This window comes from Balaenoptera physalus, assembly GCF_965194825.1.
Source record: "Balaenoptera physalus genome assembly, chromosome: 14".
In the NCBI taxonomy this organism is placed as follows: Eukaryota; Metazoa; Chordata; class Mammalia; order Artiodactyla; family Balaenopteridae; genus Balaenoptera; species Balaenoptera physalus.
The window spans coordinates 84,480,374-84,506,908 of NC_138893.1; the positions used below are offsets into that span (position 1 = coordinate 84,480,374).

Sequence of the window (26,535 nt, forward strand, 5' to 3'; positions counted from 1 at the left end):
TGAAATTAACACAACATTGTAAATCAACTATACTCCAATAAAAATTTTTTTTAAAACTATAAACAATTTTCAATAAATAACATACACAGTTCCTGCCATAGCTGTGACTACCCTTCACTCTTCTTCCCTCCAATTGACAGAAAAATGAAGAAATATAGACTAATATGCCAAGAAATATAGACTAACAACTGTCTTGGGCTACCAAAGCATCTGAATAAATTTGTAGTGGACCACTGCTCTAGCAACGTAGATGTGCATTGACTTGTTACGAAGATCCAAGATAGTAAACTAAGAGCACTTTTTTTATCTTAAATTGTGTATTATTAGTTATTATTTTGGTGTTTTTTCAAAACAGACTTCAGTTCAAATTCTGGTCCCACCACTTCTTACCTGTGATTAAGTGTCAGGAGAACCACGGCAGAATCTTCAGAATACTTTGCACATTGTGTAGCTCCCTAAATTTAGGTTAAAAAAAGAAAAAAAGGTCACATTGACCTGTGAGTTCTGGAAACCCCTCCAAGTAGCTCTACAGGTCTGGGCACCTTTACTTACTGGTGCTCAGCTCCTGGCATAACCATGGTGAGTAATTTACCAAAAAATGCTTAATATTACAATGTCATATACTTTCTATATTTGTCAGGAATGAGATAATTATGATGATATGATTTTCTCTTTATCACTAGTTTTAAGCCTTTTGATTATTACATGCTTTTAGTATTTCTCAACCTTAGCACTATTGATGCTTTAGGCAGGATAATTCGTTGTTGTGAGGGCTGTCCTGTGCATTATAGGATGTTTAGCAGAATTCCTGGCCTCTACCCGTTAGATGCCAGTCACACACGCTCTTCCCCTCCCAGTTGTGACAAACAAAAATGTCTTCAGAAATTGTCAGATGTCCCCTGGGGAGTAGGAATGGGGAGGAATAATCCCTGGTGGAGAACCACAGATGTAGTTTTTAGCAGGGTTGTTTGGTTTTGGTATTATTATGTACTTCGAAATAGTGTTCTTTATGTTTCTTGTCTTGGGATTCTTTGAGTTTTGGGGTCTGTGGGTTTATAATTTTCATCAAATTTGGAAAATTTTCAACTGTTATTTCATCAAATACTTTGCTTCCTCATCCTCTCCTTTGAGGACTTCAATTACACATATATTTTCCTCATATCAACCCTATAATGTTTGTAGTTTCTTATCTTCATTTTGAAATTGAGGCATACAAAAAATTAAAGAACGTATCTCAAGTCCCACGGTAAGTAGATGATTCAGGGTTTGAACCCAGGCCATCCCATCATATGGGCTCCTGTCACTTGGCTTTACTGCTGTGGTCACATTTTCAGCAGTGATAAGCCATAGCTTACCATAGTGCCTCTTCTTTCTCTAAGGCTGGGCTGTGGCAAGACTGGTCCTAAAACTCTCCTGTAGATAATGGGCAGTTCAAGCATCCTTGCAATCTGAATGTTGTACACTGCATTGCTTACTTTATTTAACAAGACATGGAGGAAAATATGCCACAGAAATTACATTGAGACAAGTTATTTCCCACATTCTAATTGCTGCTAGGACGATAAGAAATGAGGCACTCAGTGGATCAACTTCTTTGTGGATAACCAGGAATCATTACATCTAAATACACTAAATTGTTCCCAGGTTGTCCTGCAAGAAGGAATGCAATTCTTTAAACACGAAAAGCTTTGCTGGGGAGTGGCTTGGGACTAGGGGAATTGCATTAGCATATTTATTCATCTGTTACTGTGGTGGACAACATGGACCGTTCTTGACATTTCCAGTGGAAAACCAGCCACAGCAACGTGAACAGCATAACCCAGATAATGCAAGACTGTTGTATTTCTAATTAGCTGGGTTTTTTTTCAAAATTAATAGACTCAATGATGTTCAAGAAATTGCCATCATTTTGAAGAATATAAACACTCTACCCAAATGGATTGACACTTGGAACCTCTCAGTACTTTAGAAACTCTACCATGTTGTCTAAAATAAAATTCAACAACCTTATATAGTAAATTATTTGTTTTCTCTCTTTCGATTCATGATTCGTTTCCTAAAAATAAAATTAAGAAAGCTGCTTTACTGAGACTTCCCTGGTAGTCCAGTGGCTAAGACTCCACGCTCCCAATGCAGGGGGCCCGGGTTTGATCCCTGGTCAGGGAACTAGGTCCCACATGCCGCAACTAAGAGTTCACACGCCACAACTAAAGATCCTGCACACGGGAACGAAGATCCCATGTGCCGCAACTAAGACCCGGTGCAACCAAATAAATAAATAAATAAATATTTTTAAAAAAGAAAGAAAGGAAAGCTGCTTTACTAAAAATGCATGTTATGCAGTGTAATTTCCTGCATTAAATAGAGTTAATTCTTCTTATTTAAACTTTTTAGAAGTTTCATTTGTTTAGCTAAACAAGAATTTTTTGGACACACACCCAGAATAACAACCAATTTGGCAGCAATATCTTGTGCTTATAATAAGCAGTGGCATAAATTTCTCACTCTTCTTTGTATGTGCTTTGGATAATGGGGGCCTTCTTTGGCCAGCCTAAAATTTTAAATACCTTTTATCATGTCATACACACACACTTATGCATACACATCTCCTAAATCCCTTTTTTGCTTTCTTTTTTCTCCTTGGCACTTGTCACTATTTAACAGTCTATATAATTGATTTCTTTTTTAAAAAAATTATGTAAGTTTCAGGTGTACAACATTATAATTCAACATCTTGCATACACTACAAAGTGATCACCATCACAAGTCTAGTTACCATCCATCACCATACAGTTAACCCCCTTCACCCATTTTGCCTACCCTTCAACCTCCTTCCCCTCTGGTAACCACTAATCTGTTCTCTATGAGTTTGTTTCTGCTTTATTTTGTTTCTTCATTTGTTTTTTTTAGATTCCATGTGTGAAGGAAATCAAATGGTATTTGTCTTTCTGCATCTGACTTAACTTCACTTAGCATAATACCCTCAAGGTCCATCCAGGTTGCCACAAGTGGCAAGATTTCATCCTTTTTTATGGCTGAATAATGTTCCATTATATTTATATGTATACCACATCTTTATCCAGTCATCCATCGATGGACACTTAGGTTGTTTCCATGGCATGGCTTTGTAAATAATGCTACATTGAACATAGGGATGCCTATATCTTTGCAAATTAGTATTTTTGTGTTCTTCGGATAACTACCCAGAAGTGCATAATTGATTTATCTTCTTTATTGTCCATCTTCCTACCTAGAATGTAACTGACTGACAGTGATCATAGGTTTGTAATGATATTCGCTACAAATTTGTAATGATATTCATCACAAACATATCTACTGTATAAAAAGCATTGTGGCAAAGTAACAAAACAAGAATTTTTTTTTCAATCTTCTCCAAAAGGAAGTTTTATCAAACATGAGACTTGACTTTGCTGTTTATATCCTGAATTGAGAGCCGTTCTTTTAGCCGTTGATGTCCTCAGTCTGCATCCAGTACCAGTGGAGTGAGGGAAACATGTTTTTAAATTAATCTACTTCTAAATAAGCTTTCTTCTAAGAAGTATATAAACTTTCTAATAACTACAAGGTTTCTTATAATTCAGAATTCACATATTTGTATCCCCCTCTTACCCTAATCCATAAATTCTATTGCTTCATACCTTATCTCTCTGATCAGGTTTGAAGGATTAACTTGAAGAGTTGTCAACATGAGCCATAACATCTGTATTAAGTAGAATATTAGGTATTTACTAAATAACTACTCATTAATAAAATAAATTCAGATTCATTCTAGGCAAGATAAAGAAGACTGTTAATAATTATTATTAAATAATTTCCAAAGAGCCTTTGATCCTTAAAGTAGGTTAATAGGAATGGAATGAGAACACAGAAGCATGGCTTAGTTCTCTGCACTAACCAACTACAACATTAGCGATGGTCTTAAATCTTATAGTTGAAGTCAGAGATTTTTCTCCATAACTAGATACAGAGAAAGGTTGTCAAGGTTTATCTTGAATGCTATATATTATTTATTGATTTGGATCATTCAGTAGCTAATGCTAAGATTCACTAGGTTATGATAATATAACTTAGAATCAGGATCTTTGCCACTGACAGTTATGAAATATTTATTTTTTGTTCTTTGTCTTCACACATTTTCTAACTAAAGTTATTGACCCTGTGGGCTAATAACATAAAAACAGTTCTAGATAGCTTGAGGAGACAATAATAAAATGATCAAAAAGTTGATTATTAAGCATTTTTACTATTTACTATTAATCTTTGAAAAGCCACCAGAAAAATCAAAAGCAAAAAATGCTATGGCATGTTCAGTACCTAGGAACAGACCTAATGAAAATCAGGCATAGGTCAATGTGTTCTAATTTTGATTCCCTCTTTATATTTGAAGGAATTAGTAGAGAAATTTAATTAAGTGGGTTTTCACTGTAGGAGAATTTGATTTACTGACAAACTACATCCTCATTGTGATGCATCTTTCTCACAAATATACAAACCTTTTGGGAAATTACAACAGCATTCAAGTGAAAGTTTATAATATTTTATTCCTCTTGCCATATTGAAGTCCAGAGCTGATCACAAAGTGTATGTGGCTTGGAGATAGCAGTACCATTCTGTGCCATTCTGGCTAATGAAAATGTTATAGAAGTTATAGATGAAAATAAGTTTTTCAGGTTGAATGAGTCTGTTGAAAAATATGGCCAAGGGCTGTTGGTGGGAATGTAAATTGATACAGCCACTATGGAGAACAGTCTGGAGGTTCCTTAAAAAACTAAAAATAGAACTACCATATGACCCAGCAATCCCACTACTGGGCATATACCCTGAGAAAACCATAATTCAAAAAGAGTCATGTACTACAATGTTCATTTCGGCTCTATTTACAATAACCAGGACATGGAAGCAACCTAAGTGTCCATCAACAGATGAATGGGTAAAGAAGATGTGGCACATATATACAATGGAATATTACTCAGCCATAAAAAGGAACGAAATTGAGGTATTTGTAGTGAGGTGGATGGACCTAGAAACTGTCATACAAAGTGAAGTAAGTCAGAAAGAGAAAAACAAATACTGTCTGCTAACACATATATATGGAATCTGAAAAAAGAAAGAAAGAAAGAAAATGGTCAGAAGAACCTAGGGGCAAGATGGGAATAAAGATGCAGACCTACTAGAGAATGGACTTGAGGATATGGGGAGGGGGAAGGGTAAGCTGGGACAAAGTGAGAGAGTGGCATGGACATATATACACTACCAAACGTAAAATAGATAGCTAGTGGGAAGCAGCCGCATAGCACAGGGAGATCAGCTCGGTGCTTTGTGACCACCTAGAGGGGTGGGATAGAGAGGGTAGGAGGAGGGAGACACAAGAGGAAAGAGATCTGTATGCTCTATGAGCTGATGCTGCCACTAAAATTATTATTATGTCTGCATACATTTTGTACTCTCTTGAATGGCTTATATTGGCCTGTAAAGCTTTCTGCCACTTTTCCAGGGAGCCCCTTCTCTGTGATATATGAAATTCATATAGGAGCTCTAGAAGAGAGAAGAGGAGGAGGTCTGCCCTTGGTTTTCCTTCTCTGCTCCTTAGGTTCTCGGAAAGGAAGACCTAACAGGGGAAGGCTTCCCTCTTTCTTAGGTCTCATTTATCAATGGGAGAAAATTCCTGAAGCAAGAAAAGTAAAACTCCAAATAGGCTAAATTCTCTGCCTTCTAGAAAGTACCCTAACCTATAACATTATTTATTTATTATTTATTATAATATTATTATTATTATAGCATATCTCAGCTAAGATTTTACTTGTTTTAAACATCAGAATTTTTAAAACTTTTTTACATTGAACTGTGAATGAATTATGGCACCTCGTAACAGCTCCAGAGGTATTTGTTAATTCAAAAGAATCTCTAATTGATGCAAGTTTAGACAGTGTGTTATCACTAAGTAATATCTTGAAGTAGGAACTATGCCATATGGCTTTGTATCCCCAAAGTACCTAACACTGTATCTTACTAATACTAGTCATTCCAAAAATATTTGAATGAAAGGATATTTGGGATGTGGCTTCTTTGGGTCTCTTCTAGGTAGAAAGGAGACCCAGCCACCCATCCATCTCCATACATTACAGTGTCAAATGGACCTCAGTTTACCTTCCTGCCAGAGTCTTCCCTTCATTTCCCAAGAACAGATTATAGAAACTTCCCCTCTTATAACTCACCTAACATCTGTCCTATCCTCCTCAGCCTCTACCATGTCTTGTTTTGTTTATGATTGGGGTGGCTCTGTAGGAATTCAGCCCTCAGTAATTGATGATGTGTAAAAATCTTTGCTGTGGTCTGTGAGTCCCACTTTTTTGCATTGTTTGCCTCTTAGAAGCTGGACTGGAATCAAATGTATCTGTCCATTCTATATGTCTGACTTTTCCCAAAAACCCACAACTTAATAGTATTTGGTTATGCTTAGGCTTCATGATGTGTTGCTTACCTATTCCTGGAATAGCTTTAGAAAATGCTTATTTGTTATGCTGAAGAATTTGAAGGTGCAAATAGGAAACCAGGGAAAGAAATAGTGGTTGTCATGGAATGGTTTACCTAATCACTATCCCTTCTGGAGAAGGTATCCAGCCCAGTATCTGGCACATAATAAGTACTCCATGTATATTTGTTGGCTAAGTATCTAAGAATTTTTCTGAGTAGTTACTTTAGTATACATACTAGAATGTTATATTGCTCCAAGTACCCTTAGCATCCTGCCTAGTATTTAAAACTTTTAAAATAGTAGCTATTCTCTATCTATATATACACGATGAAAGCTAGAAAATTAATTAGAATAGAAAACTTTTTTCTATTTGGACACTAAACTGAAAAGTAAAATAGTGTTTTGGGTGAACACCAAACTAAGTCACATGTAAAGAGCGTCCTTCAAAATGAGCATAAATTAAGTATCAAATATCCAATCTCTTTTTTAAAGCAGCTAATTGTAAGCATGTATTCATTAAGTTGTATCTTGGCATAAGTGTGGCTGTTATTGAGCACATGGAATGGAAACCACATAGAATGAAATGAATGTCAAGCAGATGATTATTTTTTTTTTAGATCTCTGAAGATAGGGGTGGGGAATCTATCACACAGGCATATGTAACTTGGGCATAAAAATAGTAACATGCATTTGAAGAAAATATATTTCGAAAGAAGAACGTGACCTTAATACAAGGCTAAAACACTGGCATGCCTTTTAGAATTTATCTCCCAGGAACTCTTGGGGAATCAAAGCTTTTTGACATCTCTGGCATTGAATACTCTTCCTGTAGCACAACTGTCAAATAACAGTGTTAAGGAAGAGCAATTTAAATGAGGGACTGTTTCTGGCAGCTCTCTGAAGGTCATCCAGTAAGTAAGGCTGAGATATAACTCAAAGACAGGTTATGTACTGTGAACTATGAACATTAGCTATTTCTTTTCTTCAAGTGTAAAATTTTATTTAGAGATATATAGATAGATATATAAGCATATAAATTTTATATATAGATATAAAATATTTTAGAATCAGGGCTGAAATGTATTTTCTAGAAAAGAGGTAAATGGAAGAAGAGCAGTAGTTCGAAGGAATAAGTGTCTATACAGCTAAAATCTTGCTGAAGGAATTCAGAAACATTTCACAATCTTATGAAGTTTTTAAACTCAGGTTTTTGACAGGTAGTGTTTCATATTATTTAGAAAACCTTGCCAGTTGACATTAAATAAATAAATCACACTGAGACACAATAAAGAATAAAGAGCTCTCTCTGTAGCTATTGCTGGTGGTAACCTCATAGTAACATCTTTTGTGGTTTCTTTCATTGTCTTAGGATTTTCAAATGAAAGCAAGACTAAGTCAATATGAATTTTAAGTCTGTTCTAAGAATATACGTTAAATTTCTCAGTGTTTTTTCCTTATGGTCAAAATCTGTTAAAGTAGAAACATGGGTCTTCCAAACAGCTCCTTCCAATTATTGCTGCTAGGAATAGCAACTTAATTCCCTTCCTCCTACCCCATATTCATGGGGTCCTGGCTACCCTGTGGCTGACTATAGACCTGTAAATCAAAGGTTATGGGTTTGTCTAGGACCTATACAAAGTGTAGGCATCGTGGCTGTACCTTGCATCTCAGGCAGCTTTACCACCTGGTCTACCCTACAGCTAAACTAGCTTAGACTTGGGCTTAGTCCTCAAAACTACATGGGGTGAATGAAGTCTTTCCTAAACTGAGATCACTCTCAAAGGTCTAAAGGACTCCAAGAAACTAGGATAAAGATTAGTATTGTTTACCTCTTTTGAAGGGGCAATTAGTTGCTCCTCCTCTCATTTGACTACCAAATCCATAGTGTACCCAAAACTCTTTGTGCATCAGAATTAACTATTGGAATGACACTTAAATTTAGTTGACTGTATAGTGTTGGTAAAAGTATAAAATATTAACATGCTTTTTTAGAATCTTGTCAGTGTTTCCCAAACACTTTCATTAAGTGGTTACACTTTGGCTCAGCAATTGCAATTCTACAAGTTTAGACTAATAAAATGATCACATGTATAATGATGTTGATGGTCAAAAAATAAACTGGGAAGAACTCAAATATCAAACAGATGGCTGAACAAATTACAATAAATCCATGCAATGAAATTTAATACAGCACTTCATATATGTAATGCAGAGATTTATTAGCATAAAAAACTGTTCACAATATACTGATGAGTCAGTACATACTTATTGCACGATTCCATTTTGGGAAAAGAAAAAGTGTGTGTGTGTGTCGAGTACGTGTGTGTATTTTTTAAAATAGCCTGAATATTTGTATTGTTCATCTGTCAGCAAATTCTGTCAGCTCTACTTTGAAATAATCCAGAATCCCGCCATAAAATCACATCATCCCTATGCTCAAAATCCCCCAAGGCTTCCATTCTCTCTTGGATTTTAATCTCGAAGTAAAAGCCAAAGTCATTACAGTGGCCTTCAAGGTCCTATGTGCTCTTGCCACCACCATCCCTCTCAAGGAAAACACAGATATCAGTGGGCACTAGAATTCTCTACACTTTTTTTCCTTCTTCCTTTTTCTTGTTCTTTTAGCCTTTTTCCTTTTTATTTTAGACACAGTGGAAAAAGGATAGCTACTCTATTGCTAATTAACAACAATAGTTAAGGATGTTTGGGATGATAGCCATAGTTTATTAAGCTTCTCTAATGGTTCTAAAACTTTTTCCTTTTTTTTAAACACCTCTTAAAATTAATTATTTTTTGTGTTTGAAAGCCTGTCTTTCAGTCATGTCTAGGTTGACTGGTACTATAGAATTCCAAAAGTTTATTTTACTGGTACCTTGGTGTACAGAAATAAAAAAAGAAAAGATGTTAGATTCTTATAGTGAAAAAACATAGAGGCTTAGAGTATAGTTAAATGTATTTATGTATCTAGAATTCCTCCATGGGCCAAACACATTGCATATCTAATCTGTTATTTAGGAGCAAATTAGATACATTAACCCTGTGAAGCCCCTAGACAATTATATAATTAACTGCAGTCTTTCTGTGTCATTCATCTGTCACAGAGTTGCTTTTAAGCTGAGTGAATATGAATCTTTGAGAGAGAGGGTATTGGATGCCTCACGTTAAGAAAAGCAATGATGCAAAATCTAGACTTATAAAGCAGATGAATTAAACCATAATTATTTTCTTCACAGAAGGACTCACTGCAATGTTTCCTTCAATAGTTTCATTTCAAGTGTAGTCTAAATATAAAGTAATATTTAACTGTTTGATTCTAATGAGGAGAAATTGTCTCATAGACCTAAGAGAATAACAAATCACATGTTGGGGATTGTTGCAAAATAGTGCATAATTCAACTTGTTTCAGCACCCAGAGGTGAAAATATTCAAAGCAGAGCATAGTTTTATCCTAACACCATTATTCTCACAGATGGAGTTACCTGTCTTCTTTTTTTTTTTTTTTTTCTATTTAAAATATTTATTAAATTATTCACATTCAGACTATAATACAGCTTGAAGAAAACAGGGTGAGTTTGGAATGTTTAATTATTAAGCATTTTATAAATGACTCTTGATATGCTATTAGTAGTTAGTGCTTTTTAATGGAATTTTTTAAAAACCAGTATCAGTGATAACTTCATGCATCTTGAACCTTTAGGCTAAAGCGTAATTCTTTTTTTTTTTTTTTTCTTTTTTTTTGGCTGCACCATGCGGCTTATAAAATCTTAGTTTCCCAACCAGGCATCAAACCTAGGCCCTTGGCAGTGAGAGCGGTGAGTCCTAACCCCTGGCCCACCAGGGAATTCTCTAAAGCCTAATTCTTTCTTAGAATAACTAGTGAGGTAGTTAGAGCCTTAATTATTAAACCCACTTGGTGAGCTGGAGAACTGAAATTAGAGAAGTTATCGTGTGTTCAAGATATTTATGAATACTAAGGGAAAATCCTCTCCTCTGTTATGGAACTGAGAGCTCTTTTCATTAAAATAATTGTTTGTAAATAGGGTTGCCAAATTTAGCAAGTAAAAATACAGAACACAAATTGAATTGTAATTTCAGATAAACAGTGGATAATTTTTTAAGTTTGAATATATTCTACGTTCTATTTACAAACCACAGTCCACAAAACGCTAGGTCTGCAGAGTCCATTTATGGAATTCCTTGGTGGGAGGAAGAGGGAAGGTAGGCAAGGCTCAGGGTTTCCTCATCCCTTTCCCTGTTCAGTCAGAAAAGTTATAAGCTTTTACATAAAATTTTCTTTGATGAAAGTTCTGAGTCAAAAAAAAGGAGTTTAAGAAAAAAATTTTTAATGCTAGAAGACTTCTTGACTTCACTGTGTGGCAAGAGTTTTGATATGAAAAAATAAGAGTTTCAACAGAAGTGGATGCATAAATTTGCTGAGAATCAAATGAAACCTACAATTTACAATTTTAAAGCAATTACCTCTGCTGATTTGAAAAGGAAAAAAAAAAATTGTAACCAGAAGGTATATCTTTTATATGTTTATGTTTAATTGTAACCAGGATAAAACATATTTTATAAAGCAACTATATTAGAATCAATCAGTAAATATGTGTATATATAGATACACATATGATATGCGATATTGTATGTCACGTGCATTTTAGGATATACATCTATAGATTTTGATATAGATCCTCTGTGTGTATGATATAGGATGTACCTAAATAAGAATAAAAATTATAAGATGTCATATTCTATGTATAGAAATATGGCTGTTTGAATAAAAGAAGATCTATTTTCCTTTATTTCTAGCCAAAATAGAGGATTCTAATAGAACCCTCAAAACAAAACAAGTTGCCTACAGTTTTAAAAAGAAATCTATTTGGGTTCACCTACTGCAAATTAGCAGCATAAACCATACATTGTCATCTATTTATTCCTAAGACTTTAAGAAATTTATTTTGAATTCTTAGGAAAACAACAGAAGTAGTGAAGATTTTATCTGAAATCAGAGCAAATTATTCTGGTAATTTGGGCAGACTGTAAATATTGCTTTCTCTTTGGGCTCATCCGATTGACCTATGCACCAATAGTAACACCCTTTAAAAATGGACTCATTTCAGTATATAAAATAATACAGTGATTCCTGTTTATGTTACTATAGCAACACTAATCTATCCATTTTCATAAAACTATTTCATGTTAGGACAGGAAGCAGAGATAAAAAGACAGTCATGACTTGACCAAGTTCATATCTAGCATTAGGGGCAAAAATGGGGTACTTTTGCTCTAATACTTATAGGTATTTATGAGGAAGAGAGATTCAAAAAAAAAAAGAGAAGGGAGGACAGGAGACTAAGAGTGGTACTGTGTATCATAAAGAAGCATCTGTTTCCAGATGTGATACTGTATCATATACAGTCTCTTTCCAGGACAGTGCCTGAGCAGCTGCATTCCTGAGGCTGAGAATCCAGGTCCCTGAAGTTCCCGTTCTAATTCTTGATCTCAGGAAAACAACATTCTTGCTTAGAGACTGAGGAGAAGAAAGAATGTGTAGCACATTTCCACAGATCACAGTAATGACTCTCTCAGCTGTTGAACCCCTTGGGCTCGCTGCCTCTGGAGATGGTGGGTGAAGCCCTCTCAGATCCTGACTCTGCAGTTTTGCTTTATGAGTGTCCAGACTTTGCATATTTCTTTTTCTGGACTGGGTCTGGAAACCCGCCAGAGTTGGACTGGGTCCAATGTCAGACTCACCTGTCTTTTTCTTTATGCTGAATTCATCAGGAAATCCTTCCCTGGCCTTTTATAGGACTAACCCAGCTCATAATTCTGTTTTGTGCTTGGCTGCACAGGCTTTCCAGCAGTGGAACGTTAGTTGGACATATGGGGCTTCTTTCTTCCCTGGGCTCTCTCCACAGATGGAAGCCCTTAGATCTCTACCAAGACAAATTGAGAGGAAAATACTGGTCTTTGGTGAAATGTCGAGGTAGACTAAGTTCTCTGCCTTCTAGGAATTTCTTCATCCAAAAAAAATTATTTTCCCTTTCATTATGCAAAGGGAACACCAACACACATACTACTGGTACTATGTAGTCTAAATGTAATCTAAAGTAAGTTCTAGTGGGGAAACTCACAGGCAGAGAAGCAGCAAAATTACCCAGTCCCCATCCACATGCTATTTAGCAGAAGAAAGTGCTTAGACACAGCTGGAGCACATCAGGGAGAGGGCTCTAAGAAAAAGACGGTGCCCCCCTGACTCTCTCTGTAATTATTAGGATGAGGGCAGGGACCATCCAGGAACATCCAGGAGTTGTGTAACAACAGGAGCATCCTGGTTGACAAAGTGGTCTTGTTAGAAAGAGGGAGCTTCCTGCTGTACAGGTGGCATTAGCCTTTCTTTCGTTGAGCTAATTCAGATCTACAAAGACAGCTTTTTGCTAAGCTACCAAAGGAATATCTCTATTTGTCTCTTTTCACCCTTCCTTTCAAAAAGACAGTTTCCTTTCTCATAATACAACAAATTGAGGTCAAAAAATTTTGAATCCTCATATTAAATGAATTCACACTAAATTATAAATGACCTATAAATTCCTGTAATAGTTCTAGAAATATTTTCAAGAAGATGCTTGCAAAGCCATAAGATTCCCTAAATGGTGAGGTCCATGCAGTGGACATGATAGTAGTGTAATAAAATTTTTGAAAATAGGGATATGACCTGATGTTGAAATCTCAGAAACTTCTTTAAACATAAATGGAGACCCAGAAGTGGATTCACCGGAGTGAGGGTTCCACTTGGTGATATCACAAAGATGACGGAATCGGAGACCCCAGCTTCCATCCTCCCACAGAGATCAACAGTTAGCTGTCTACAAACAAAAACAGCTCTGGGAGAGCTCTGGAGTCGACTTAAGAAACTTCATGAACGCAGCAGAATGAATAATTTGAGAATATCCACACAAAAAGGAAGGAAAAACAGCTCCATTTACGTGCATCTTCCCAGCCACACAAAAGACTCACTTCAGTTTCACCCAGAGACCAGCAAAACTGAGACATATAGAGATGGCTAAGAATAAGGAAGAATAGCAAGAATACCAATGTAAGCCATACAGTGGGAGCATCAGGATTGCCAGAGACATGCTCTGTAGAAGACTCCAGCACCTTTTCCCACTAAACAAACCAATGTCCAGCACAGCTGCCACAGATTTCTGCAGATTTCACTGGTTTTTATCCCACAGGTATTTGCACTTGCTGACACCAGCTCCAGAGTCTCTCCCCAGCCCCTGCTCCACTGGAACCTGGGACCCACACCAGCAGCAAGTCCAGGCTTCTGAGGCTACACAAATGCAAGACTCCAGCCTAGATCCCTACCACTGTGCACATGCTCAGGACTAACCCCTGCAGCTATGCCCTTGCATGCCGCCAAACTCCGTTGCCATGTATGCACCAAGGAAAGATCCTAAAGCCACGGTAGTGCATGCTGACTGCCAGAGCCACCACAGCCTGCAGTGTGTCTGCAGTTGGCCCTGGCCCTTACTGCTTGCTTTGGCCTCCACCACTGCACGTGTGTTTGCAACTGACCTCTGTCACTACACAGGCACCTGTAGCTGGCCCCTACAGCCAAGTGTGTGTACACCACTGGCTCCAACTACCACCACTGTCTACCCTGGTCCCTACCTGCTGGACCCAGAGGTGTCACCCAAGGGCCCCAACAGCCCTTGCAGCCTCTGTGGACCCCCTGCAATGCTCGCCAAGAACTACACAGTTGTTGATGCTATGGACTCCATCAGTCTGAGCCAGTGAGTCACCATTTCTCCCCTGGACCCAGAGATGCCACACACCCCTACACTTCGCACCCTGCACCACTAGGCCCAAGATCACAGCACACTCCAGTGTGCCCCCATCCTCAGATGGAGGTTTTCCTTTACCAAAGTCAGCTCATAAAGTCTGGAAAAGATGACTGCTTCTTCAAATGTGCAGACACCTACACCAGGCAATGGGGATCATGAAGAATCAGGGAAAGAAATATGACTCCACCAAATGAACACAGTAAACTTCCAGTAACTGACCACAAAGAAATGGAGATACAGGAATTGCCTGGCAAAGAATTCAAAATAATTGTTCTAAACTTGCTTAGAGAGCTATAAGAGAACACAGATAAATAATTTAACAAAATCAGGGAAAAAAAACAAAATGTGAAGTTCAACAAAAAATAGAAAACAAAAAAGAAGCAAACAAATATTGGAGGTGAAGAATATAATAATTGAAATGAAGAATTCAATAGAGAGTTTCAACAGCAGACTGAACCAAGCAGAAAAAAAGTATCAGTGAGCTCAAACACAGATCATTTGAAAACATCCAGGAGAGGAACAAAAAGAAAAAAAAATGAAAAGGAAGGAAGAAAACCTACTAGACTTATGAGACACCATTTAAAGAAACAATCTAGGACTTCCCTGGTGGCGCAGTGGTTAAGAATCCACCTGCCAGTGCAGGGGACACGGGTTCAAGCCCTGTTCCGGGAAGATCCCACATGCCATGGAGCAACTAAGCCCGTGCGCCACAACTGCTGAGCCTGCATGCCACAACTACTGAAGCCCGCGTGCCTAGAGCCTGTGCTCCACAACAAGAGAAGCCACTGCAATGAGAAGCCCGTGCACTGCAACGAAGAGTAGCCCCCGCTTGGTGCAACTAGAGAAAGCCTGCATGCAGCAATGAAGACCCAATACAGCCAAAATAAATTTGATTAATTAATTAATTTTAAAAACCTACACATCATTGGAGTCCTAGAAGGGGAAGAGAGAAAGGTGTAAAAAGCTTATTTAAAGAAATAATGGCTGAGACCTTCCCGAACCTTGGGAGAAAGTAGGACATCCAAGTTCACAAAGCTAATAAGCCACCCCAAAATTTCAATCCAAAACAATCCTCTCAAAAACAGATTGCAATGAAACTGACCAAAATCAAAGACAAAGACAGAATTTTTAAAGCAACAAGAGAAAAAAAAAATGTCTCATACAAGTGAACCCCAGTAAGCCTATCAGCTGAATTCTCAACAGAAACCTTGCAGGCCAGGAGAGAACAGAATGATATATTCAAAGTGCTAAAAGAGGAAATCTGCCAACCAAGAATACTTTACCCAACAAATTTGTTCTTCACAATTGAAGGCAAGATAAATACTTTGCCTAATAAAAGCTGAGGCTCTTCATTGCCTTAAAAGAAATGCTGAAAGGAGTTCTTCAAGCTGAAATGGAAGGAAACTAACTAGTAACATGAAAATATACAAAACACTGATAAAGTTAAGTAGATAGCCAGATTCAGAATACTCTAATATTGCAATATGGTGGCATGTTAACCACTTAATTCTAATATAGAGGTTAAAGGACAAAAGTGTTAAAATTAGCTATAGCTACAATAATTTGTTAATACACAATATAAAATATGTGTGTTGTGAAATCAAGAACATAAAATGTTGAGGGAGGGAGGGTAGAATTTTTGTATGCAATCAAAATTAAGTTATCAGCTTCAAATAGACTGTTATAGCTACAAGATGTTTTGAGTAAGCCTCATGGTAACCACAAAATAAAAACCTATAGTAAATACACACAAGATAAAGAGAAGGGAATCAAAGTATACCACTACAGAAAGTCATAAATTCACAAAAGAAGACAACAAGACAGGAAGAAAGAACAAAGGAACCACAAAGAAAAAAATTTAACAATCTAGCAATACTAAATCCTTACCAATAAGTGGATTAAATTCTCTAATCAGAAGGTGCAGAGTTGCTGAATGGGTTACAAAAAAAAAAAAAGGCCCAACTCTGTGCTGCCTACAAGGTACTCATTTCAGCTAAAGGGATTACAGAGGCTCAAAGTGCAGGGATGCAAAAAGATATTCCACACAAATGAAAACCAAAAGAGAGCAGGGGTAGCTATACTTAGATCAGACAAAATAGACTTCAAGTCAAAAACTATAGCAAGAGATAAAGAAGGTCATTATATAATGATAAAGGGGTTAATTCATTCAGATAATATAACAATTTAAATATGCACAAACTCAACATCAGAGTACCTAAGTATATTAAGCAAGTACAAACAGATCTGAAGGGGGTAATTGACAACAATACAATAATAGTAGGGAACTCCCATATCTCACTTTCAACAGTGGATAAATCATCCACACAGAAAATCAATAGGGAAACATTGAACTATACTTGAGATCAAATGGACCTAACAGACATTTACAAAACATTCCATCCAAAAGTACAATATACATTCTTCTCAAGTGCTCATGGACATTCTCCAGAATAGATGATATATTAGGTCACAAAACAAGTGTCAGCAAATTTTGAAAGATTGAAATCATATCAAGTAACTTTTCTGGCCACAGTGGTAAGAAACCAGAAATCAATAGCAAGAGGAAATTTGGGGAATTTACAAATATATGGAAATTAAACAACACACTCCTGAACAACCAATGAGTCAAAGATGAAATCAAAAGGGAAATGAAAAATATCTTGAAACAAACAAAAATGGAAACAATGTACTGAAACTTCTGGGATGCTACAAAAGCAGTGCCAAAAGAGAAGCTTATAGTGATAAATGCACACATTAAGAAAAAAGAAAGATCTCAAAGAAATCGCCTAACTTTACACCTCAAGGAACTTAGAAGAACAAGAACAAACTAAGCCCAATCTAATAGAAGGAAGGAAATAACAAAGATCAGAGAAGATATAATTGAAATAGAGAATAGAAAATTTCAATGAAACTAAGAGTTGATTTTTTGAAAAGATAACAAAATAGACAAAACTTTACTAGACCAGAAAAAAAAAGAGAGCGATGACTCAAATAAAATTATAAATGAAAGAGGAGGCATCACAAATGAACCAAAGAAATACAAAGGATCTCAAGAGACTACAGTGAACAATTATACACCAACAAATTGGACAACCTAGAAGAAATGGATGAATTCCTAGAAACATACAGCCTATCAAGTCTGAATCACATAGAGGTAGAAAATTTGAACAGGCCAATAACAAGGAGCTAGAATCAGTAATCCAAAACTTCCCAACAAAGAAAAGCCCAGGACCAGATGTCTTCATGGGTGAATTCTACCAAATATTTAAAGAAAAATTAATACCAATTTTTCTCATAATCTTCAAAAAATTGAAGAGAAGGGAACACTCCCAAACTAATTATATGAAGCCAGTGTTACCCTAAAACCAATGCTAACAAGGATAATACAAGAAAAGAAAACCACAGACCAATATCCCTGCTGAATATATTTGCAAAAATTCTCAACAAAAATATTAGCAAATCAAATTCAACAGCATATTAAAAGTCATACACCATGATCAAGTGGGACTTATCCCTGGAATGTGAGAATGGTTCAACATAACGCAAATCAATCAATGTGTTACACCAGTTAATAAAATGAAAAAAAAAATCATGATCATCTCAATAAAGGCAGAAGAAGTATTTGACAAAATTCAACATCCTTGCATGATAAAAGCTCAACGAATTGGGGATTGAAGGAATATACCTCAACATAATAAAAGCCGTATATGACAAACCCACAACTAATATCTCAAGGGTAAAAGGTTGAAAGCTTTCCCTCTAAGATCAGAGATAAGACAAGGTTGCTCACTCTCACCACTCCTATGCAACATATTACTAAAGTTCTAACCAGAGCAGATAGGCAAGAAAAAGACATCTAAATTGGAAAGGAAGAAGTAAAATTGTTTCTGTTTGCTAGCAACATGATCTTGTATATAGAAAATCCTTAAGACTCCACCAATAAAACTGTTCGAACTAATCAACAAATTCTGTAAACTTTTAGGACACAAAACCAATGTACAAAAATGAATTGCATTGCTGTACACTAACAGTTAAATGGCTGAAAAAGAAATAAAGAAAACAATCCCATTTACAATAGCATCAAAAACAGTAAAACACTTAGGAATAAACTTAACCAAGGAAATGAAAGAGCCATACACTAAAAACTGTGAGACACTGAGGAAAGAAATTGAAGAAGGCACAGGTAGATGGGAAGATATTCCATGTTCATGGATCAGAAGCATTAATATTGGGGTGGGATAGGGAGGGTGGGAGGGAGATGCAAGAGGGAAGAGATATGGGGACATATGTATATGTATAACTGATTCACTTTGTTATAAAGCAGAAACTAACACACCATTGTAAAGCAATTATACTCCGATAAAGATGCTTTAAAAAAAAAAAAAGAAGCATTAATATTCTTAAAATGTCCACCCTGCCCCCCAAAGCCATGTACAGATTTAATGCAATTCCTATCAAAATTTCCATTTTACTTTTCACAGAAATAGAAACATTAAAATTAATACTTGTATGGAACTACAAAAGACCCAGAATAGCAAAAGCAATCTTGAGAGAGAACTAAGCTGGAGGCATTGTGCTTCCTGATTAAAAACTATAATATATAAAGCTATAGTAATCAAAGCAGTATGGTACTAGCATAAAAAAGAGGCACATGGGTAATGAAAATATGGCATATATATTCATATAAACATATATATGACACATGTATTTAAAGGAAGTATATATCATAAAAATATGACATAAAAATAATATATAATGGAATACTATTCAGCCATAAAAAAGGGAATTCTGCCGTTTGCAACAACATGAATGGACCTTGAGGGCAGTATGCTAAGTGAAATAAGTCAAAGTCAAATGCTGTATAATCTCACTTATATGTGGAATCTAAAAACATCAAACTCAGACACAGGGGGTAGTATGGTGATTGTCAGGGACTGAGGAGCAGGGGATACAGGGAGATGTTGGCTAAGTGCTATAGACATTCAGTTAGAAGATGAATAAGTGCCAGGATCTAATGTTCAGCATGGTGACTGTAGTTATCAATACAGTACTGTGTACATAAATGTTGCTATGAGAGTAGAGCTTTAACGTTTTCACCATAACAACAAAATGGTAATTATGTGAGGTGAAAGATGTGTTAGCTAACCTTATTGTGGTAAACTTTACAATTGTATCTCAATAGAGCTGGAAAAAATGGAGACAGGACTTGATATCTCATACCTTTATAAATTATTTACTGAACTTGTCTGAAACTTACTGAAACAAAAACAGACACACAGATCAATGAACAGAATAGAGAGCCCAGAAATGAACCCACACTTGTATAGTCATTTAATCTATGACAAAGGAGGCAAGATTATACAATGGGGAAAAGACAGTCTCTTCAATAAATGGTATTGAGAAAACTGCACAGCTACATGCAAAAAAATCAAACTGGATTACTTCCTCACACCATATGTAAAAATAAACTCAACATGAGTTAAAGATTCAGTTTTAAGACCTGAAACCATAAAACTCCTAGAAGAGAACATAGGCAGTATGCTTTTTGACATTAGTCTTAGGAATATTTTTTGGATATATCGCCTCAGGCAAGGGAAACAAAAGCAAAAATGAACAAATGGGACTACATCAAACTAAAAGGCTTTTGCACAGCAAAGGAAACTACCAACAAAATGCAAAGGTCACCTACTAAGTGCGAGAAGTTATTTGCAAATGATATCTCTGATAAGGGTTAATATCCAAAATATACAAAGAACTCATACAACTCAGCATAATGAAAACAATCGAATTTTAAAATGGGCAGAGAACCTGAATAGACATTCTTCTAAAAAAGACATACAGATGGCCAACAGGTACATGAAAGAAATCCTCGACATCACTAATCATCAGGGAAATGCAAATCAAAACCACAGTGAGATACCACCTCACACCTGTCAGAATGGCTGTTATCAAAAAGACAAGAAATAACAAGTGTTGGCGAGGATGTGGAGAAAAGGGAACCCTTGTACACTCACTGTTGGTGGGAATGTAAATGGGTGCAGCCACTATGGGAAACAGTATGGAGGTTCCCCAAAAAATTAAAAATAGAACTGCTATATGTTTAGAAATTCCACTTCTAGGTATTTTTCCAAAGAAAACAAAAACACTAATTTGAAAAGATATATGCAACCCTATGTTCATTGCAGCATTATTCACAATAGCCAAGATATGGAAGCAACCTAAGTGCCCACTGGTAGATGAATGGATAGAGAGGATGTGGTGTATATATATACAGTGGAATATTAACCATAAAAAGGAATGAAATCTTGCCATTTGTGACAGTGTGGATGGACCTAGAAGTATTATGCTAAGTGAAATTAGTCAGACAGAAAAACACAAATACAATATATTCATTTACAGTGGAATCTAAAAAACAAAATAAATAAACATAGCAAAACAGAAACAGAGTCATAGATACAGAGAACAGCAGGTGGTTGCCAGAGGGGAGGGGTTGTGGGTTGAGTGAAATAGGTGAGGGAGATTAAAAGGTACACACTTCCAGTTATAAAATAAATGAGTCATGGGAATAAAATGTACACCATGGGGAATATAGTCAATAATATTGTAATATCTTTGTATGGTGATGGATGGTAACTAGACTTATTATGATGATCATTTTGTAATGTACAGAAATACTGAATTACTGGGTTGTGTAACAGGAGCTAACAGTGTTGTAAGTCAGTTATACTTCAAAAACAAACAAACAAAGAAACAAAAATCCCAAACAAACAAATGAACTCAGAAAGACCTCATGAAATAGGTCAGCTTTGTGGTTACAAGAGGCTGGATGTGGCAGGAGGGGGAATTGGATGAAGGTAGTCAAAAGGTACAAACTTCCAGTTACAAGATAAGTACTAGGGATGTGATATTCAACATGATTAATATAATTAACATGGCTATATGTTTTGGGTTTTTTTAAATAAATTTATTTATTTATTTATTTATTTTTGGCTGTGTTGGGTCTTCGTTTCTGTGCGAGGGCTTTCTCCAGTTGCGGTGAGTGGGGGCCACTCTTCATCGCGGTGCGCAGGCCTCTCACTGTCGCAGCCTCTCCCGTTGCGGAGCACAGGCTCCAGACGTGCAGGCTCAGTAGTTGTGGCTCACGGACCTAGTTGCTCCGCGGCATGTGGGATCTTCCCAGATCAGGGCTCGAACCCGTGTCCCATGCATTGGCAGGCAGACTCCCAACCACTGCGCCACCAGGGAAGCCCAGCTATATGTTTTTTATGAAAATTGCTAAGAGAGTAAATCCTAAGAGTTCTCATCACAAGGAAAAAATATTTTTTCTTTTTCTTTATTTTCTATTTATATGAGATGATGGATATTCACTAAACTTTTGTGGTTATCATTTCATGATGTATGTAAGTCAGATCATTATGCTATATAATGCCTTCAACTTGTACAGTGCTGAATGCCAATTATATCTCAGTAAAACTGCAAGGAAAAAAATACATGTTAAGTTCTATGTATAAATGAGTATTATCCCCCTAAAAGTCGTTCTCTTCTCTTCCCATTATTTGCCCCTCCCTATACACACACCATTTAGTCAATAACTAAAAGCAGGTAAAATCAAAAGAAGTCAGCATTCTTCAACTTCCAGAATTGTTCCAACCAATCATTGGTTTCATGAGTTCTCCCCCCACAACCCCCAAGAGGCTTAGAAACAGGACTTTCCAGTCATATTTATATACTCCACCTATCCCAGATATAAATATATCTATTATATATTTATCTTATAACTGCACATTACCGTTATTAGTAGTTCTGAAAGTTTTTTGTTCATTTTCTTGGAGTTTTTAGGAAGACATTTATATTTATATAATCTTCAAATAATGATAATTGTTTTTTCTAACATGTGTGCTTTATTTTATCTCATTATATATTTGCTTTGGCTAGAACTTTCAAAATAATATCCGTAATAGTGAGCATCCCCACTTCGTTTATTATATTAAAATAAATGTCCTTGGCATTTTTCAGTTAAGTATATTGTGAATCTTGGTGTCAGATAAATATTCTTTACTATATTGAATAAGTTCCTCCTACCTCTATTTCTCAGGGAAAAAAAAGATTAGGAAGACTTAAAATTTTGTCAAATGCTTTTTCAGCATCTAGCCTGATGATCAAAGTGGCTTTATTCCTGTGACCTAGTTTTATTGCATTATAGTTGTAAAAATTCTGCATTTACAATTTCTTCTTTTACTTGTGTTTGTTGTGTGTGTGTGTTGTGTGTGTGTGTGTATGTCGACTAATATCTAATGTCCTTCTAAATTTCCCTTGAAGATTTAAAAAATATATGCAGTCTCTGTTTACCAGAAAGCAATGTTCAATATATATCTGTTAAATTGAACTTGTGGTTTGTATTATATAGTGTCCATAACCTCATTAAATTTTCTGCAAAATATGTCAAAGGCTTAGATATTACAGTAGTTTTTGTAATTTATTCTTTACATCTAACTAATATTTTGTTATATATTTTGATGTGATGTTGTCCTGTACATAAAAATATATAATAGATTTTCATTATGGATGGTACTTATGAGTACTATAAAAATGGTGTTTGTTCTTAATCCTTCTGCTCTTAGTTCATTTCTGTCTCATTAATATTACCACCTCTGCTTTCTTACTGTTTCGTTTTCTTGTATTTCCTCTTATTTTTTATCTTTCTATATTATTTTGTTTTCAATATATTTCTTATAAATAACAGACCCAGTCTGAGAGCATGTGTTCTCATAGAGGAGTTTAGTTCATTTAACTTTGTTGTGATTTATTTGTTCTTACATCTATCACCTTATGTCTTGTTCTCTATGCTTTCTTTCCATTTTTTTTTCTTTTAAGCTTTTGCTTTATTCATTGGGTTTCTCTCCCAAGTAATTTTAATGCTCTCCTATTCGTGGTAATCTTTGAGTTAATTTAAATGTGTATGTGTATATGTATCTGTGGGGGTTGGGGGGAGACGTGGCTTTTTTTTTTTTTTTTTTTTTTTTTTTAGCTGCACTGGGTCTTATTTGCCACATGCAAGATCTTCGTTGCGGCATGCAGGATCTTTTAGTTGTGGCATGTGGGATCTAGTTCCCCCACCAGTTCTCTGATAGTTCCGGGCCCCCTGCATTGGGAGCATGGAGTCTTACCCACTGGACCACCAGGGAAGTCCCAGTATGTAGCTTTCTTATCTAGGACAGAATCATCTATTTCTTTTGATGTCTTCTATTGGAAGTCAAGAAATTTATCTTCCTTTCACTTTCTTCTCTCCACACAGTTTTTACATTTTTAATAATCTTATATTTCATTATTTTATAGCCATTCTCATATAATGGCTAAGAGTGGTGCATACTCTAGTAGACTGTCTGCATTTGAATCCTGGCTCTTTGACTCTGGACACCCAATACCTTAGTTTCCTCTTTTTTTTTTTTTTTTTAAGAATAGTCTCTATTTTTTAAAAAAATATTTATTTATTTTGGCTGTGCTGGGTCTTAGTTGTGGCAGGTGGGATTTTTAGTTGTGGCATGCAGACTTCTTAGTTGCAGCATGCATGCAGGATCTAGTTCCCTGACCAGGGTTCAAACCCAGGCCCCCTGCATTGGGAGCGTGGAGTCTTACCCACTGGACCTCCAGGGGAGTCCTAGTTTCCTCTTTTTTAGCAGGGGATGGGTATAATAGTACAATGTCACAGAGTGGTTGGGAGGATTAAATAATTCATATAAAGTGCCTGATACATAATAAACATTTAATAAGTGCCACATGCCATGATTATTTTATCAATAACCATTATTTAAGCTTAACTCTGTTCTACTGATTTTATTGCTCACTTAATTTACTGCTCATTTCTTAATTGATCTCATCTTCCCCGTCTTTATTTATTTATTTTGATTGATTTTTTTGTCATTGTTGGCTGAAGAATTTCCTCAACCAGGGGTTGGCAAACTTTCTCTTAAAGGGCAAGATAATTATTTTAGGCTTGCTGGCCATAAGGTCTCTGTCACAGCTACTCATTTCTGCCCTTGTACCTCAAAAGCAGCCATGGACAATACATAAACAAATGGCTAGCCAGCAGATCATAGTTTACCAGTCCTTGCTTAAGACTTTTGTTACTGTTTTTTGTGGAATTTTGTTAGGAAGAATCTGTGGATTATATAGTTTCAAAGTCCTTGCCTGTCTGAGACTGTCTTCTGTTGCTAATATAGGTAAATGATGAGTTGACTTGTATGTAATTCTTAAAATTGTTTTCCCGGGACTTCCCTGGTGCCACAACTAAAGATCCCATGTGCTGCAACTAAGATCCGGTGCAGCCAAATAAATAAATTTTATAAATAAATAAATAAAAGTTGTTTTCCCTCAAGATTCTATAGAACTTGCTCTGCAGTGTTCAAGTGTTGTTGAGAATTATGATACAACCCAATACTTTCTTCTTTACGATAACTTTGTTTTTCTTCCTGGATAGTTGGGGTCTCTTTTTCTTTATCCATGGCATTTGTCATTTCACCAGGGAAGGGTTTTTTTTTCCCTGTGTTAAAAGAGCAAGCCCAAGAAGAAAAACTAGATTGTTACATTTACACACCATGAACTTCAGCTATTTCAGATCACTTTATTGTCTTTCTTTTTTCCCCACTAAGGAAATTTTCTGGATATTGTATTCCAAAAGTTAGCAATAAAAATGTCATATCATTTTATCATTTCAAATTGCACATCATGGGAGAAACTAGATATTTTAAGTGGTAGAATGTTTACTATTTTATATAGTTTGGGCCCCCTGTATTTCAATTTAATGGGAGCATACAGCTGCACAGCCACCGAAAACATATTCAGGAAACAGTCTAAATAAATAACTTACCCATGTTTGAGCATATTCAATCACTAAATGGTTTTTAACTAAAATTTGTTAGTATAGTCAAAAAGTTATTACAGTGTTTTTTTAAAAATATTTATTTATTTATTTGGCTGTGCCGGGTCTTAGTTGCAGTACGTGGGATCTTCGTTGTGGCATGCGGGATCTTCTAGCTGCAGCATGCAGAATCTTTAGTTGTGGCATGCAAACTCTTGGTTGTGGCATGTGGGATCTAGTTCCCCGACCAGGGATCGAACCCCAGCCCCCTGCATTGGGAGCACAGAGTCTTAGCCACTGGACCACCAGGGAAGTCCCTACAGTGTTTTAAATTGTAATTCTAGCACAACCAACAGCAAAAACCTTGATTTTAACTTTATATCATAACACAGTGTCTTCTATAACCAATTATAGTAGATGTGGATTTTTTTTTATTTGCCATTTCAGATCTTGCATTTCAAGAATAATCATTTGCCTGATTTCAGAGCAAAATGCCATAGTTATTCTCATCATCACCATTGACTTCAGATGGCATGATTAATAGTGGATATTTTGGTCAATAGATAATTCTACAAGACAATGATGAGGGCAAGCCTGACTATGGGACTTCTGAGTTGATGCAGAAAGTGTAATTGTTAAATTTTTGAGCCACTGATATTGTTCATGCTATGCCTTGCTTCACATAAATACATCTTTATACAAAGTTAACTGTGTATAAAAATTAAATAAGATACATAGCTTTATAAAAGGAAATATTCCTTGACTTTGTCCTTATCTTTTATCATTCTGTAAGTCTTCTGTTTTTCAAATATCTGCAGTCCTTTTACTAGGTATAATGTTAGACTGGCTCTTATCATGAAACCTAATACTAGAAAATGCTGAAGAGACTAATAGATTATCAGAGAGTACCTGTAAAATAGTTACTAACAGAAGTCAAATCAGACTTAGAAGGCAATTAGGTCATTGAAAAGAAAATTGATCTGCTGTTGCTTAAGTATTAAGTATGTTTTTAAAAAATTCTTAGAACATTTTCATTTAATGTAGCACCCTTCTTTGGAAGCTAAATCATCCCAAGGAAATGCTATAGTACAACTACAATGCATCATACCATAGGAACTTTTTTTCTCCACTCTGTGTAAAAAGGGCAGAAAGATTCTTCCAGGCTGCACCTAGGCATCATACCTTGAAGAATTCAGAAGAATTGAGAGAGGGGCACTTTTTTGAAACCTCATCTTGCAGGTTTTTCTTCTCCTTTCCCCAAGCCTAATGTGAGAAAACAAGACACTAAGCCCTCATATAAGAAAAATGTTAATATATTAATCTACAAAGAA

The 26,535-nt window shown here is 36.0% G+C and overlaps 1 protein-coding gene and 1 long non-coding RNA gene across 4 annotated transcripts in view; one reads left to right on the forward strand and one right to left on the reverse strand.

Moving 5' to 3' along the window:
- The window catches only part of LOC309642720, a 29,349-nt gene extending 23,950 nt beyond the window's left edge, over positions 1-5,399 (reverse strand). For both annotated transcript variants that reach the window (XR_014253333.1, XR_014253334.1), the window contains exon 1: positions 391-5,399. This is a non-coding gene — a long non-coding RNA (uncharacterized lncRNA). The remainder of the gene's footprint in view (positions 1-390) is intronic.
- Positions 1-26,535, forward strand: part of MICU1 (mitochondrial calcium uptake 1) — a 217,391-nt gene that overhangs the window by 102,582 nt on the left and 88,274 nt on the right. The window lies entirely within an intron of this gene.